Source organism: Leptopilina boulardi, unplaced genomic scaffold, assembly GCF_019393585.1.
Source record: "Leptopilina boulardi isolate dan_hultmark-lab unplaced genomic scaffold, ZJU_Lbou_2.1 LbouV2_66, whole genome shotgun sequence".
Classification (NCBI taxonomy): domain Eukaryota; kingdom Metazoa; phylum Arthropoda; class Insecta; order Hymenoptera; family Figitidae; genus Leptopilina; species Leptopilina boulardi.
In genome coordinates, this window is record NW_026138012.1 from 324,732 (window position 1) to 342,408 (window position 17,677).

At 28.5% G+C, this 17,677-nt stretch overlaps 1 protein-coding gene across 2 annotated transcripts in view; it reads left to right on the plus strand.

Moving 5' to 3' along the window:
* LOC127290437 (amyloid-beta-like protein) overlaps positions 1 to 17,677 on the plus strand; it is a 694,733-nt gene that overhangs the window by 230,523 nt on the left and 446,533 nt on the right. The gene's annotated exons all lie outside the window — the stretch shown is intronic.

Here is a 17,677-nt window from a genome sequence, read left to right on the forward strand (position 1 = left end):
GGTGTTTTTTGATTTCAGCGACCAAAAAAACATAGGAATAGATACCGTACTCGACTTTTTGTAAAAATTGAAATTCCAACCCCTTCTCAGGGGGTTGTAGGGGGTTAAGGATTTGTTTTTAGTGGTATTTTTCGGATTAAGCGACCCAAAAAACACCGTACTCGACTTTTCGTGAACAATGAAATTCCAACCCCCTCCCAGGGGTTGTAGGGGGTTAAGGATTTGTTTTTAGTGGTATTTTTCGGATTAAGCGACCCAAAAAACATTGGAATTGACACACTACTCGATTTTTTTTTTTGAAACTCCAACCCCCGTGAGTAGGTGCAAGGAGGTGGTTGCGGGAAAATGGGTCGTCAAAAAAAATTTTCATGGTCATATACGGTTTCAGCGACCCCTTTCATTACAGTATTTAAAAGGTCATCGACCATCTTATGAACCCTCAACCAAAAGCTGTTTTGACAACAAAAATTTCAGGTAGAAACCGTCGAGAACCCTAATTATCAAAGTAAAGATATATATGTATATATAATCTAATAATAATGAGAAAATTCAAGTACTAAGAAAATGTGAATGAATGACGGAATGAATACAAAGATTATTATACTATAATTTTTGTATGTTTATTTCAATGTTAATGCTTTCTCCATGAGGAAGGAAATTTTTTTGCTGATCGTAAAGAGGAAGCAAAATGTTCATGTAATGAACATCAGAATTTACAACTTGTTTATCATGTTTGGCATCGTGCGTTCCTCTAGAGGCATTTTTCGGAATATCATTTTTTTTCTTTTATTCTGTTATCCCGGACTGTACCAGTTGCACGAAGAGCTGCGTTTTTTAAGTGCCCCAGTAAGTCGGGACAACAGAACAGGTGGTCAAAATAAATATGATAATTTAATAGTTTTTTTGGAGAGATTTTAAATAAAAGAGGTTCAAGCATCTGAAGAACCAAGCGACTCTTCAAGGCACAATTTGACAAAACCTCATTCTTACTCAAATTTTTCCCACAACAGATGTCACAGTTAAATAAATAACCAGATGCACTGCACAAAGCCTACATTTTAATTCTAAATTTAATGGGTTTCGTTTTAATGAATTGTTTTAGAATACTTCTGCCGTAGTATTTGAGCATCATTTCATTAATTGATACAGCTGTGGAAAAAATTCCGAATTGTACCAGGCTTTTGCGGAATATTTTAAACATTGGTCGCACTCTCCAGACTCTATCATTTTTGTTATTTGAATCTTCAGGCTCATGATATTTTATTTCTGATTTGATTCTTTCAAATCAATCTCTGCTCATTGCAGATGGAATAATATCAGTTCCTCAGAATGAATCCTTCGACTAATAATCTCTTTGAGATAATCTTTTATTGAAAGTTGTAAAGATAATAATTCCTACAAATTTATCAAATTCTTCTGATGATAAATCTAATCCATTGGCAATAGTACTTTCAATTATATAGTTTTTTAACGCTTTAGAGAAAAAAAATTCAAAAATTTCCAAGGGTGTATTTCCTAATATTTTCTTTTTATCATTATCTAATAAAAGTATATCATTTTCTTAAGTTTTATTATAGTTTCTCTCACCCTTTACCCAATCATAAACATGATTAATTTCAAGTTTTTTTGTGAAATAGAATAACTGCCGTACTTTTAGAAATAAGATGTGTCCTCTTCACAACTTTCATTATCACTTAAATCAACCTCTTCATCATTGACTTCATTTTCCGATTCACCAGAATCATATGCCTCAAGAATAAAAATCGCGTCAAAATTGTTTTCAGCTTCTTCAAGTTCAATAGATTCTGATATATTTCGCATTAAGCGTCTTGTTCTTCGCGACGGTAACAGTGAATTATCCGAGGATACAACTTTTTTTCTTTTTGAAGGCATTATATTACAAATTTTAAATTGAAAAAAATACAACAAAAAACTAAATGGAAAAAAAGAATTTATACTTACCTTTGCAAATACCTTTCAAAAATTTGTAATGCTTTAATCATAAAAGTCTTCTGTTCTCATATATTTCAGAACGCGTCTTATTAGTGAGAAGAATGCGACTTCGCCACCTTGCGGACAAAAAGCAAACTATAACGAAAGCGCGCGAATTTGTCAAAACTATAAAAACTGTACATTTAACAAAATGCAAAATTAAATTAAATTAACATCACGGAAAAACCTAATTTCAAATTGAGTACGTAATTCATACTCAATTTGATACTCATCAAGAATGGGATTGAATGAAATTTAACATTTTTTTCCGCTATATTGGATCCGCCATTTAAAATTTTTAAAATCCGATAGTATATTCGTATTTAGCAACCACGAAAAAAAACCCCGAGTAAGCATTTTCAAGAGGATTGAATGAAATTTAACTTTTTTGTCCTCTATTTTGGATCCGCTATTTTGAATTTTTAAAATCTAATAGCATATTTGTATTCAGGGACCCTAAAAACCCCCCGAGAAATCAATTTAAAGCCAAATTTATAAAAAGAATTATGTATTTCTTTACGGGATCCTTTTTACGAAATCTTGTATAAAAGTGTTCCATTACAGTACCCTTAAAGTGTTCCTAAATAGGTTACTGCATGGTAACCTTAATAAGATCATTTACAAATTTATACGTACCTTTTTGTTCCTAAATAATGAGTGTTCCTACAAGGTATCCTTCGAAGTTTCTTTCACAAGTTCGTACGTACTTTGCTCTTGGTAAGTAGTGTGTGTTCCTACATGATATCCTTTGAAGTTCCCTTTATTAGTTCGTACCTACAGTACTGTTTATTTGTGTGTATCTGTGTGGTATCATTTGAAGTTATTTTCACAAGTGTCTACGTACATTGCTCTTAGTAAGTAAAAATGTCATTGTTACCTACTTGTTTTAATTTTTAGTATTCTGGAGAAATATTTAAAAATAAATTTTGAGGGACTAGAGATTGAACTCGGGTTCGATGCGCGCTAGCTAAAGACCCTATACACTAACCTAAACACCGACTACAGCTGAAAAAAAAATCTTTTTCATACGCTGCAATCTATAGTTTCTACTTACAGAGTATGAGGAAGATTTTTTTTTCTCTCCAGTCGGTGTTTAGGTTAGTGTATAGGGTCTTTAGCTAGCGCGCGTCGAACCCGGGTTTAAACCCCAGTCCCTCTAAATTTATTTTCAAATATTTCTTCAGAATACTAGAAATTGAAAAAAGGCAACAATGATATAAATAAAAAAAATAATCAAAAATGTTTTTTATATTTATTTTTTGTGACATCTATTGTAGGATCCTACGTAGGAAACTATGTAGAAAACTATATGAACTATATCCTAATAGATTCGTTTTAAAGGATCACACGTGGAAAACTTTATAGGAATTTTCAATAGGGTGAACATACTAAGGATCACACGTAGGAATATATACTAGTAACGATGTAGGAACAAACTCGTTAAGTAAACTTTAAAGTTTCTACGTAGGAACACATTTTTACTTACTAAGAGCAATGTACGTAGACACTTGTGAAAAGAACTTCAAATGATACCACACAGTAACACACAAATAAACAGTATTGTAGGTACGAACTAATAAAGGAAACTTCAAAGGATATCATGTAGGAACACACACTACTTACCAAGAGCAAGGTACGTACGAACTTGTGAAAGAAACTTCGAAGGATACCTCGTAGGAACACTCATTATTTAGGAACAAAAAGGTACGTACAAATTTGTAAATGATCTTATTAAGGTTACCATGCAGTAACCTATTTAGGAACACTTTAAGGGTACTGTAAAGGAACACTTTTATACAACATTTCGTAAAAAGGATCCCGTAAAGAAACACACGAAAATCTTGAAGGAACGATTTCGTCTGATTGTTTTTAACATTATTATTCGATAATTTTGCATGTTCTTTTTTTTGACATGTTCCCCTTTGACCCTTCGTATTTCCGAAAGGGGCATATGGGCATATCTCTAGAACTTTTAAACTTTATGTTATCGCTCATTATAATACCTTAAGAATTTTTTTAATAATTTTTCAATACCATAATTTGACCAATTATAGGGCTTTTTAAATGTATCACGCGTTATATAATTTTTTTAATTATGTAGGAAATGACGAACGTAAGTTAAAGTGGTGAAATGGACAGTTTCTAGTGTGTGATATTGACTGTTTTTTTTAGTTTATAGACTGTAACTTTTTTAACGAAACATTGTGTGTCTTGTGGCTTGCAATAGAAGTAGGTGAAAGTGTAAAGAACTAAAAAATCCATGAAACAATGAGGTGCCTCAAATTGAATAAAAACTATGTAGCTTCAAACTTGCGAGACAACTTTTTCAAAATTTCTACAAGTTAGCAGTTAAACTGATATAACTTTTTTAACGAAGGTTTTTGAGTAACAGCACAACGGGATTATATTATCTACCTAATAAGAAGTAATTTGAACCCATACAGGAATGTGTGCCTCCTTTACACAAAGAATGCAATGACTTCAAACATTAAATTTTAAAACGTAACTCATATAAAAAAATCACATATTTGAAAAGCACATGTTGAATTTTGCTTCTAAATGCTCCCAACTCATTGTAATCTCTTCTCATGCATTATAAAACTATACTAAAAAATCGTTAACCTTTGCACACTTCATTAAAACTGTATAATTAATAATGAATATAAACCTAAACTGTTCGACGCATAGTTTGTGAAGAAAAGTAAGTATTAACTAATAGATGTGTTTAAATCTAGCTGATATTTCTCACTCGAAGGTTTTTGGGGTCGCTGCGACTACTAATCTGAATTTTAAATTTTCCAAAATTCAAAATGGCGAATCCAATATGGCGGACGACTTTTTAAAAAAGTGATCCCATTGGCCTCACATTTGTTACTCGGAGTTTTTTGGGGTCGCTGATTATGAATCTGAACTTTGTTTTTCAAAATTCAAAATGGCGGATCCAATATGGCGGATGACTTTTAAAAAAATTGATCCAATTGGCCTGAAACGCGTTACTCGGGGGTTTTTTGCGTCGCTGACTACGAATCTGAACTTAGTTTTACAAAATTCATAATGGCGGATTCAATATGGCGGATGACTTTTGACAAAATTGATCCCATTGGCCTAAAATTTGTTACTCGGGGGTTCGTGGGGTCACTGATTACGAATCTGAACTTAATTTTTCAAAATTCAAAATGGTGGATCCAAAATTGCAAACAAAATTTTTTAAAAAATTTTTAAAAAATTAAATTTTTAAAAATTCAAAAATTGTTATAAACTACATTTACTTATGACTTAATAAGCCATAGGACATAAAATTTTCGAAACTGTAGCATTAAATATTTCAATATTAAATTACACATTTTGATTCTTAAAATTTTATTTTATATTATAATAATATATTTGGGTTTTAAAATAAGTTCAGATTCGTAATCAGTGACCTCAGAAAACCTTAGGCATAAATTTTTATAAAAATTGAATAATTGAAAAATATCTTTGTGACAAATTTGTTACACCATTTTAAATATTACACTGAGAGACCTTTTGCACCGTAACAGACTTTCGACAGACGGCTGCGGAGCATTCTAGCGGTCAGCTATGAAACTACGTTTTTGGTCTGCAGCCGTACAATTTTTGGAGCGTAGCTGTCCAAAAAATTGACGGCCGAAAGGTTCATTTTCATTTTTGGGCAGTCACGATACAAAATTTAGAATGCAGCGCACCAAAACCTATAGTGGCGCTGCAGTCACACACGTAGTTCTGATGCGGTGCAAAAGGTCTCTCAGTGTAGTAATGAAACTTTAAATTTTATGTACATGGTTACAAAAACTAAGCTACGAAAACCCCCAAGTAACAAATTTCAGGCCAATTGAATCAATTTTTTTAAAAGCTGTCCGCCATATTTTATCCGCCATTTTGAATTTTAAAAAAGTAAGTTTAGATTCGTAATCAGCGACCCAAAAAACCCCCGAGTAACAAATTTCAGTCAAATTCGATCAATTTTTTTAAAAGTCGTCCGCCATATTGGATCCGCCATTTTGAATTTTCAAAAAATAACGTCGGATTTGTAATCAGCGACCAAAAAAATCCGCGAGTAACAAATTTCAGTCAGTTTTAAACACATCTAGAGATTTTGGGCAGGTTTTTTGCAATAAGGCCCACTGTGCTGCGTAACAATGTGTAAAAATGAGTTACGCAAATTTTTTTATAGTATTTGATCAATACTGAAGACAATGAAATTTGTTTCACGAATGTGCCCTGAAAAAAAAATTAATTTTTCTAATATCTCAAAGTTTAAAAGTTCTAGAGATATGCGCATATGCTGATCTTGAAATTTTGCAGGGATTATTGGTCATCATATGTTACCATTTACCATAAAGAAAGTTTAAAAATTCGAGGTACGAAAAAGGGGCATTTTTAGGGTTCCGTACACTTTCGGTGTACGGACGGAACTCTTATGAAAAGACTCTTGCGTCAGTCCCAGCTTTGTGTCCCTCCCCCCTACATTTTTGTATATGAAGAACTGCAATTTAGTACACTTACGTATTTTTACGTGTAGATTACAAGAAAAATATAGCGAGACAGATTAGATTTGATGGCAACGAGCTAGAAGAAAAGAAATCGGTTATTTCGAAAAAATTGCAAATACTAACACTGCCCCCCCTGAACTTTTACATTTTTGTATATGAAGAACGGTAATTTAGTACATATACGTATTTTCACGAGAAGATTACACGAAAAATATATCGAGACAGATTGGATTTGATAGCAACGATCTAGAAAGGAAAGAAATCGGTTTTTTTTCGAAAAAATTGCAAAAAATGACCCTACCCCCCCCCCTGAACTTCTACATTTTGGTATATGAAGAACAGCAACTTAGTACATATACGAATTTTCACGTATAGATTACAGAAAAATATATCCAGACAGATTGGATTTGATGGCTACGATATAGAAAGAAAAGAATTTTTTTCTTTAAAAAAAATTGCAAAAAATGACCATGTCCTCCCCTTTAACTTCCACATTTTGTTATATGAAAAACTGCTGTTTAGTACACATCCGTATTTTCACGAGTAGATTACAGGATAAATATAGCGAGACAGATTAGATTTGATGGCCACGAGCTAGAAGGAAAGAAATCGGTTTTGTTCGAAAAAATTGCTAGAAATGACCATGTCCCCCCCCCTTAACTTCTACACTTTTGTATATGAAGAACTGCAATTTAGTACACATACGTATTGTTAGCTGTAGATTACAGGAAAAATATAGCGAGACCGATTAGATTTGATAGCAACGAGCTAGAAAGGAATGAAACCGGTTTTTTCGAAAAAATTGCAGTAAATTACACTTTCCCCCCTTAACTTCTACATTTTTCTATATGAAGAACTGCCATTTTGATGATAGAAAGAAAAAACGAACCATTTTGTGAATTGTGACACCAGAATTTGGATTCAGCGACCCAAAATACGTGAGAAATGACTAGTCTTGTTCGCCGGACAAAAAATTTTTTTGGTGGGGCTGTGTTTTTTTTTCATACTCCTGTGGTTGAAGTGGGCAAATTCGGTAGCGCGGATAGACACCCGTCACAAAACTGAAATCGTCCGTTCAAATTTACAAAAGTTGTTGTAAGTCGGTTAATTATTAACTGATTTTAATCTTTTTTTTTAATTTCATGGTATTTTTTCTCCTGTTTTCAAAAAGGGAATTATATTTATAATAAAAAAATTTTTTTATCAATATTTAAACAATTTTTTTATAATAACAAAATTTTCTCATTAATTCAAACATTTTTATACTTTTTCTGTTTATTGTTTAAATATTGATAAAAACATTTTTTTATTATAAATATAATTTCCTTTTTGAAAAGAGGAGAAAGAATACCACACGGAGAAACTTTGTGTATCACTTTTTGTTAAACTCATATGTATTTTTAGTAAATTGACTACTAAAGTGGGGAAAAAACGGGAAAAAGACGAAATTTCTTATTTAATACCCATGTCAAGAAGACTAGAACCAGGAGGGGAAACTCCGTTGTAAAGATGCGGCGTGACAAACAAGCCACTAGAAGGCGTGGCTTATCGTTCGTGCTTTGCTATTCAGACGAATTTCAGTGTTCTGCGCATACTTTCTTGACACTGATATTTGAAATGTAGCAGACGCTGTTTTTAAGTTTCTGTTTATGCGGTTATGGCAAATGGTTTACCCATAAATTTTTTGATGCGATTATATTTAATTAATTATATTTAACTAGCAAAAATAAACGCGCGCAAGCGCGCCAAATTGAGTGTTTAATTGTTTGTTATAAAGAAATTAAAGATTAATATTATCAATAATAATTTAATTTATTAGAATATTATTACATATTAAATGATAATAATGAAAATTATATGTTTACAAGCCTCGGATTATACGACTTTTTCTGACTTTTTTCAAAAATAAGACTTTTATCGACTTCTTTTAATAAAATGCGACATTTTTTTTAACATTTGAAAAAAATGTAAATAAAATACATTTTTCTAGTATAAAATGTAGATCTTCATCATATCTTCTTCAATTAAATTATTTAACAAATTTTAAACTAAAATGATTCTTCACTACATTCATTATTTTTAATAATTTTAATGAAATACATCACAAATTTAATTATATCAAAATTATTTTTCAATTAAAATTTTTATGAAATTTAACAATTGTTTATAATTTTTAAAAAAAAATATCACAATAAAATTTAATTATTTTTTAAAAATTTCAATTCAAAATAAACTAAAATTCAATTATTACCCAAAATTTTAATTCAAAATCAATTAAAAATCCAATAATTATCCAAAATTTTCAATTTAAAATTTAATTATTTACCAAGTTTTCAATTTAAAATGAAATAAAATTCAATTATTTTCTAAAATTTCTATTCAAAATTAATTAACCAAATTTTCAATCAAAAATGAACTTAAATTAAATTATTATCCAAAATATCAATTAAAATTTAATTATTTACCAAGTTTTCAATTTAAAATGAAATAAAGTTCAATTATTTTCTAAAATTTCTATTCAAAATTAATTATCCAAATTTTCAATCAAAAATGAACTTCAATTAAATTATTATCCAAAATTTCAATTAAAATTCAATTATTTCTCAAAAATTTTCAATTTAAAATCAAATATAATTTCATTATTCTCAAAATTGGAATTCAAAATTAATTGAATTTTCAATAATTTTAATTTAAAAGCATCTAAAATTTAATTATTTCTAAAATTTTACATCGAAATTTTTTTTTTTTGAAATTTAATAATTTTAATTATAACTCTAAGGAAATTCAATTATTTTTAACTATTTTAATAATATTCTTTGAAAATTCAACTATCTGAAACCATTTTTCAAATTATTGTATTTTGTCCGCATTTTCTAATAAATTTTTAGTGAAATCATCTAAAATTTTAATTACAAAACACTTAAAGTTTCAATTAATTTCAAAAATCTCAATTTTAAATCTTTGAAAATTCAATTAAATTTAAATAATGTTTTCCAAAAATTGTTTGATAAATTATTTTCAGTTCTGGAAAATTTAATAATTGTTTGAAAATTAACAATATCTTTGAAATTTAATTATTTCTAAAAATTTCAATTTTAACCCTTCGAAAAGGATTATTATTAAAAAAAAAAAAAAATTTTATTTAAAAATCTGTAAAATATTTTTGTTAAAATAAAAAACAAATCCACTTTTTTTTGGAATATAAATCGACTAAAACGACTTTTTTGTGTCTTTAAGTTGATTCGAGGCCTGTGTTTTTATAATTAATATTTAATAGGTATTCGTTGGCCCCTGGTACCTTAAAAATTAATTTTTAAAAATAAATGTTTTTCAAATTACTATCTTATACGAAATTTCCTGGCGCATCTTTTTTCTCATCATACATTTTTTGTACAATTTTTGAATCAATATACAACTTTAAAAAGAATTTCGTTGGTAAACGTTGTGTACTTCAGCTTCGTGAATTGAATTTTCGAATTTGGAATTTTAAAGAAACTTATTCCGAAATTTGGAAACACAATTATACAACTTTGGCAAAAATAAGAAAAAGAATTGTCAAAATTTGACACGTCATAAGATTACTATTCAAAAAACACGTGAAATCAGAAAAGGCCAACTTCAAGTTAGGACAGAAGGACAGACCAAGCATTTTATTATTATATAATTTACCTAACCAAGCAGACGCAAACATTTGCAGCTGCTTGCTACGAAATTTCCCCTTCAAAACCTACATGGATAGTATGCGCAGAATTCGTAAATTCGTTCTATTAGCAGTGCACGAACTTAAACGACACGCCCACCGTGTGCACGCTTACCATGCCACTACTCACTGCGGTAAAGCGTGGAAGTTTCACCTCCTGGTTCTAGTCTTCTTGACCCATGTGAAAGGAATTCCGGAAAATTTCCAGAAGGGACGTTTTTGAAAAATTTTCAATTGCTTTCGGAAATTCTTTGAAATTGACAGCTTTTGCCTGTTATTTATGGTTAAATTTTTCGAGGAATTCAAATTCATTGTTATTTTTAAAATTCAAAGTGATTTTTGAGGAATATTATTTAACGAAATTTAAAAATTTTTTAAATCTGAATAAACTGATCGCTCAGGGATTTCTAAATATTGTGGTCTGAGTCACAGTTAGACAACTCACAGAGAAATCAGTTAGTGTTACTAGACGTTGTTTATAAAAAGTAGGACAAATAACTCCTAAAAGAAGACAATGAAAATAAATTTTATTTTAAAAAAAGATTAAGAGCAGATTATTATAAATTTGCATTTTAAAAAAATATTAATGTTCATAATTAACATTATTAAAATAGTCTTATTAATCCCAAACATTAATTTTACACTTTTAAACACAAGTTGTTTAAAAAATTTCAATTGTATCATTATATAAAGGAGAATAAATACTCTGCAGCATTGCTGTAAACAACAAATTATAATAATGCTATAACATTTAATTTTTATGGTAAAAAATAACAAACAATCAATGGCAAATTATATTGTACAATTTATCATGCTTTTAAGATTTAAAAAAATCTAAATTCTTAATTTTTAAACTCTGCAGATGTCACAGTAAATGAAAATGAATACAAGGTTCCACAAATCACAAACTCGGCTGGGGTTGTGTTTGCTACGTGTTAAAATAAAAAAAATTTAAATTAGTAATTTGAGTATTCGATACATTATGTATATTTTCTTTTTATTAATCAAATTTGCCGTTTTAAACATCCTTTTTATATTAATTTAACGATACTTACATAAATAATTATCAACTCTATATAATAGTAAATATTTGCAAGTAAAAATTCAGATAAAACAATATATCACTAATTAATATAAAAATTACAAATGAATATTATACTGGAAATAATATTAAAATTTCAAATTAAATTGTTAACGTTTCATAAATAAATTTCTTATATATTTTAACATGCGTGATTATTTTTTTTTTTAATTCAGTCATTTTTTACGGAGACTCCCCAGCAAACACTGTTATATATCTGTTCTAGAACTGTTACAAATTTCTTGAGAACATGTTCTGTAACTGGTTAAGAACGTGTGAGTCACTGGTTACGCAAAACGTCGTACTCAGCAGGTATGTTCAGATATGTAACAAATCTAGAACGCGGTTACAAAGTCATTTGTAACAGTTCTAGAACTGTGTTGTAACAACTATGAAAAGTGGTATGTAACCAGTAAGGAACAGAGTTCTGTATTTGTTACATAACTAAATTACGTAACAGGGATAAAAAAAATATTATGAGGCATTTTTTGTCAACGCGGACACCCCCCTCTCGCCCAAATTCTTTTCATTTTAAATTCATGTTTAATGGCTTAAATTTTAGTTAAAGGAATATACTTTTGAAATCTGAGTGGCATATTTCCAAATACAAAGGGCTAAAAAGGCCTCAAGCATTACTTTTTGGATTGTTCAAAATGAATTAGAGTAACTTTTTATTGGTAAATTTAAAGAATAACCTTTATATTGGATCCTATATTTTGTTTTTGGATATTTGCCACTCAGATTTCAAAAGTATATTCCTTTAACTAAAATTTAAGCCATTAAACATGAATTTAAAATGAAAAGAATTTGGGCGAGAGGGGTGTCCGCGTTGACAAAGAATGCCTCTATATATGTGTTACGTAAACGTATCACAGTGTAGGAACAAAAATCTATATTTGTGACATAACATTGTTTCAGTATGAATATATATCATAGTTCTTTAAATGAGAAGAACAGTAACACAGAAAATTAAAAGGTATTAAAATAAGCTGCAACGCTTCTTATTTTAATCCATTTTTACTTATTTTAATACCAAAATGGATTAAAATAAGAAGCGTTGCAGCTTATTTTAATACCTTTTAGTTTTCTGTGAATGTAACAACGATCTAGTGTTGTTATACATGTTGTCCCGAAATTTCCAAGACATTTGGGTATTTTGTAACGATCTTATTTTTGAGAAAAAGAAACTTAAATGAAAGATTGTTCAGAATAACAAAATCAAAGTGCACATTTTAACATATTTTGCTATTCTGAACAAATTTTTAAATTTTTTTGTCAAAAAGGCTATTATTACGAGATATCCAGACATCCCTAAAATTTTAGGACACCCTGTACTATTGTGGTGCATAATAAAGTTGTTATTAAGTTATATAATTTATATTTAACACATTCTTATGTCATTAAAAAATTAAATGTAAATGTTTATATCGAGTTAATTTGATTTGACTTTATATATTATTATTATTATATTATATACTTTATATATATTTAAGACAAAGGACAGCTACATAACATTGTTCCTACACAGTTCTAGAACTACGTTGGAACATCACTTGCAGATCATTTGTGACTGTCGTGTTATAGACATGTTACATAACATTGTTATAGAACTGTGACGTTATCATAATATAGAACAGTTCTGTCACTCTTTTGTAACAATGTTCTAGAATTCAATGACAATGAGGTTATATAACAGATTCGTAACCAACTTGTAACAACTGTTCTGTAAAACTGTGACATCACTGTTATAGAACATTTATAGAACGTGTTTGCTGGGTCTCCTTCACCTGGACATCATCATGCACTTTCCAATTTGATTTCTTTGCCGTGACACGGGCAAAAGCTGTAAAAGGAAATATGGTTTCGGATTTATTCACTTTTTTTATTAAATAATTAAGTTAATATCGATTATTCAAACAGTTCTCAAATTTAGATTGAATTAGTTGAGTGCCCTACTGAAAATCCTCGTACAAGACGTACAAGATCATGTTCTTACGTATGATCTGGTACCAGATATTTTACAAGAATTATCAGAAAGTTGATAAACGATGTGATTTTTATATATGAAATAATTCATTTTTTAATAGTTTCATTTTAATTACAGTCAACTCTCGACAAAACAAACTCAAAGGAAGATCAAAAATATTTTGAGTTATCGAAAAATTTGAGTTATGAAATATTGAAATTACCTATAAAGAATGGTTAAGACCCAAGAATTACATTGAGTTACCAAAAAATTTGAGTAATTGCGCTTTGTGTTATTGAGAGTTTACTGTATTATTATATTGTTATTAAATTAATAATTTTAGTTTTACTCAAAATGGTATCAACTGCAGTCTTTGGAAGAAATGGTAGGCTGTTCGATTTATGACCTTTTCCACTCAAACTGTGCTCTACCAGAGCTTTTTCTTTAAATACCGCAAGTAGAAGAGATCGTGCCAATGATGTATGAGTATTTCCCCGATCAGATTTGATTGCTTTTAAAGTTGCCTTGTCGACGTACACTTCACTTCCCTGAATTAATTCAACTGTCTAAAATTAAAAATTTTAATATATTCTTGGTTATATAATTTTTTATAAATAAAAATAATTTATCAGAAAACTCATAAATATGGATGTAGAACTAGTGGTCAAACATAATAGCTTCCAATAGTGAAACTTTTGGATAATATAGTAAATTTATTCATTGAGTTATAAAAATAATGTGACACATAGGTCTTTAATTTTTTCTAATCTTATTTTCAAATTAAAATTTTGACCATTATTTTTAAAAATTAGAAATAGTTTTGATTTTTTTTAAATTGACAATTTTTGGAATTCTGTATTTAAATATCGCTTAAAATGTGTACAATACAGAACTTCTAGAATATACGTGAAATCTGCAAAAAATGTAAATATTAGCACAATTATAAATACCCTGTTTTCTGGGAAATATCAGAGAATATTTCTGAATCTCAGAAAATTTTTTAAATACATCAGGGTGACCGCAAGTCAAGAAGTAACGAGAAATCAGATAAATGCCAATAAAGAAAAAATAAAACAAAAATTAAAAAATTTTTTGAGTGAATTAAAATATGCTTAATTAAATATTGAAATTTTAACCCAGTTAATATTATAGGAGAATTTCAGACGAATCGGTTAAGAACTATGGGCTCCAGGTGTGAGAAAATATTTAAAATTCATAAATTTTTGTGTTTTTTCAGCCTAATTTTCTTTATTTATTAAAAACATTAAAAAATTTTTAACAAAAGTTATTTTTTTGATATTTTTTACTTGACAAAAGAAGTTTAAATGAAATAGATAAAGAACTTTTTGAGATATCCAATTTTGATCGAAAAATGCCGAAATTTTGAGAAAATATATTCGCAGTTTGAAAAAGTTACTTGGCGTCGATTCTCTAGCGCGAATCTTGACTAAAATGTGAGTTAACGACATTCAATATTAAATTATACTCTCTAAATTTGAATCAGTGAAATGTCACTGATGAAATAGCTAGAATTTAGCGACTTAAGCAATCAGTGAGTTTTTCACTGAAATTCAGTCATATCTCACTGAAAATCAATGAGATTTATCTGCTTTATCATTGAACGGTAAAGCAGATTTGACTGTTTCAATCAGTAGAATTTACTAATTTTCAGTGAAATATAACTGAATTTCAGTGAAAAACTCACTGATTGCTTCAGTCGCTAAATCCTAGCTATTTCAACAGTGAAATTTCACTGATTCAAATTAAGAGAGTAGAAAGTTTAGTAGCAATATGTCACAAATTGAAAAATTTCAGTTTCCGATTTTTTGAATTTTTTGAAATCTATTTTATTATTTATTATTTTCAAATCTATTTTGTAAACCTAACTTGAATTAATATCTCACATATTGGAATGTTTCATTTAAATTGGTTATTCCGCTTATGTGTGAAGGGCATACTAAGTTTTGTGACAGATATATAGGTACAAGGAAATTTTACTGTCAATTTTGGAGTCCTTGATGTTTTAATGACTATTTCTGTAGAAAATATTGAAGTTTTGAGCAATGACCTGACAAGAAGTCTGATTTTATTTATCTAAATAAAATAAACTTACATCACTGTTTTTTGAAGTTTGAAATATTTCATTATTGGTTGGTCCAGTTTGAAGTCTCTCTCCCTCCTCGTTTGCCACAGTGTTCAAATTGCTGTTGTCATTTTGGTTCGCTGCTGTTTCTTCTTCGTTCACGGTCTGTTCCGAATAAGTGAAACGAAAAGGTTCTCCTATTACTTCTACCGGCTGTGTGTCTAGTGTTGATCGCATTGGTGAATCATCAAGAAGAAATTCCAGGTTTGGATTTAGCAGGATAGTAGCCACCGATTCCAAGTTTGGAACTCTAGTTTCGGGAAGGTCTATTTCATAAATTTGTGTATTAATCCTTTTTTCTTCATTATTACCTTCTGGCTCAACGGCAGTATGTTCAATAGCTTCTGTCCATTGACTTGGATGTTCCAAGATCTAAACCAATTTAATATTTTATAAATTCTTTACTTTGAATTTAACGTTCTTTTAAAATGGAATATGCAAACTTTAAACTTTGTTCAAATTAAACATTTTTTAACTTATAAATTTATTTATTACCCATAAGTAATGAGAAACATTTCTAAAAAGATTTGCTGTTGTCTTGATGACTTTATTTATAAAAATAACTTGTTTATTCAAAACAATACGTTTTTTTTTAATTTTTAAATCAAAGTGTTTATTATACATACTTTTATTTTCTCACCTTCAAGTATAGTGTGGAAAGTGAAATAGTAAAAAGTCCTAGTAGTTAGAAACTCTTTAGTTTAAAAAATAAGAAAGATAAAAAAAGTATTCTTTAAAAATATATTATTATTGAATAAGAAGTTTTATTAGGGTCACTCTAAAACTTATGCTAAATATTTTAATTGCTTTTAAGTAAGAAACAAAGCTAACAAATAAAAAACACACAAATGAAAAAATGAATTTGTAAATTAATATAATAATATTATTCTTCTTAAATAAAAAGCTAAAAATTTTTTTTTAAACATGTAACATTCAAAGGAAAACAGAAGTTTTTTTTACGTAAAATTTTTCAAAATAAAATACTTTAAAATTATAAATTATTGAAAATGTCTAAACTTTTAAGAAGTGTAAATTTTGAAAATTTGAACATATCTATAAAAAAAATAAAAACACGTACACCTTTTTTCTATACGGAACAAACAAAATGTTTAGCCAAAATACGAATTACATTAAAAATAAAAGAAATTCTATCGTAAATTATTTACTAACGTCTTTTAACTCCAACAACTTGTTTTTTAACGCATCATTGGTAACTAGAACCTCATCTACTTTTTTCAACAAAACTCCTGAGGCAGAAATAGAAAACAGCTGCTTCTGTATAATAATGATTAAGAGAGGTTAAAAAGTTATAGCCTTCGCAAAGTAAATTATTTATATTTATAATAAATAATCATTGTGACGCGATTGACAAACATATAAATTTCCATTAGCTTTAACAAAAAAAATTTTGTAATCAAATTATTAAAAGAAGTTTATTTTTAGGAGGAAAGAAAGTGATTTTACGTTGAAAAATAATTAGTTATTAAATGTTAGGAATAAGAAAACTTGATTATAATTGTTTGTTTAATTGTATTAGTGAATTATTTTCTATACGTGACTGACATAATTGTATCATACTTTTATTAAAAATTTTTATATTAAAACAAAATAAAAATAATTTTAAAGACACTTACTAACAATTTTAATGACTTGTTTTTTTTATTTTTATTTTATTAATATATGTGCCTAACCTTTCTTGAAGATTCATCACCTGCTGTTTCATTCTTCTCATTTGATCTTTTCTTGCTTCTTCTTGCAGCATTTTTTTTTCGGCTCGTATTTTTGCCAATTCGTTTTCATCAGCTTATTGAAAAATAAAAGAATCAATATATTAATATTTTTTTAAGGCAAATTATTTTATATTTTAAAAAATTATAATAACACATTACAGATAATTAATAAAGAAAATATAGTTTATATACTCACATGAGATTGCTATTATGGTACCAGTAAAACATTTTTTTTGAGCACTGTCTTCTGGCTATAAGTATTCAATTGATGATCCAACCTTTAAATTCGGCATTTTTGAATTGAATTTTATTGAACTTTTATAAAGAATTGTGTAGCAGCCATCCCCTTCAATTAAAACTTGTTCTTCACTCATGTTTTTAGAAAAATTTGATTACTTTTGAAATATAACTCGAATGAATAAATTTTAATGTTTTATGTTGTCATAACAACGAGTATAAAGTGAGATAAAAATTAAACTTTTGTTTTATTTATTTTTAATCTTTTGCTTTACAATTTAAATTCTAGATAAACCTTTATTTTTAAATTAAATTTT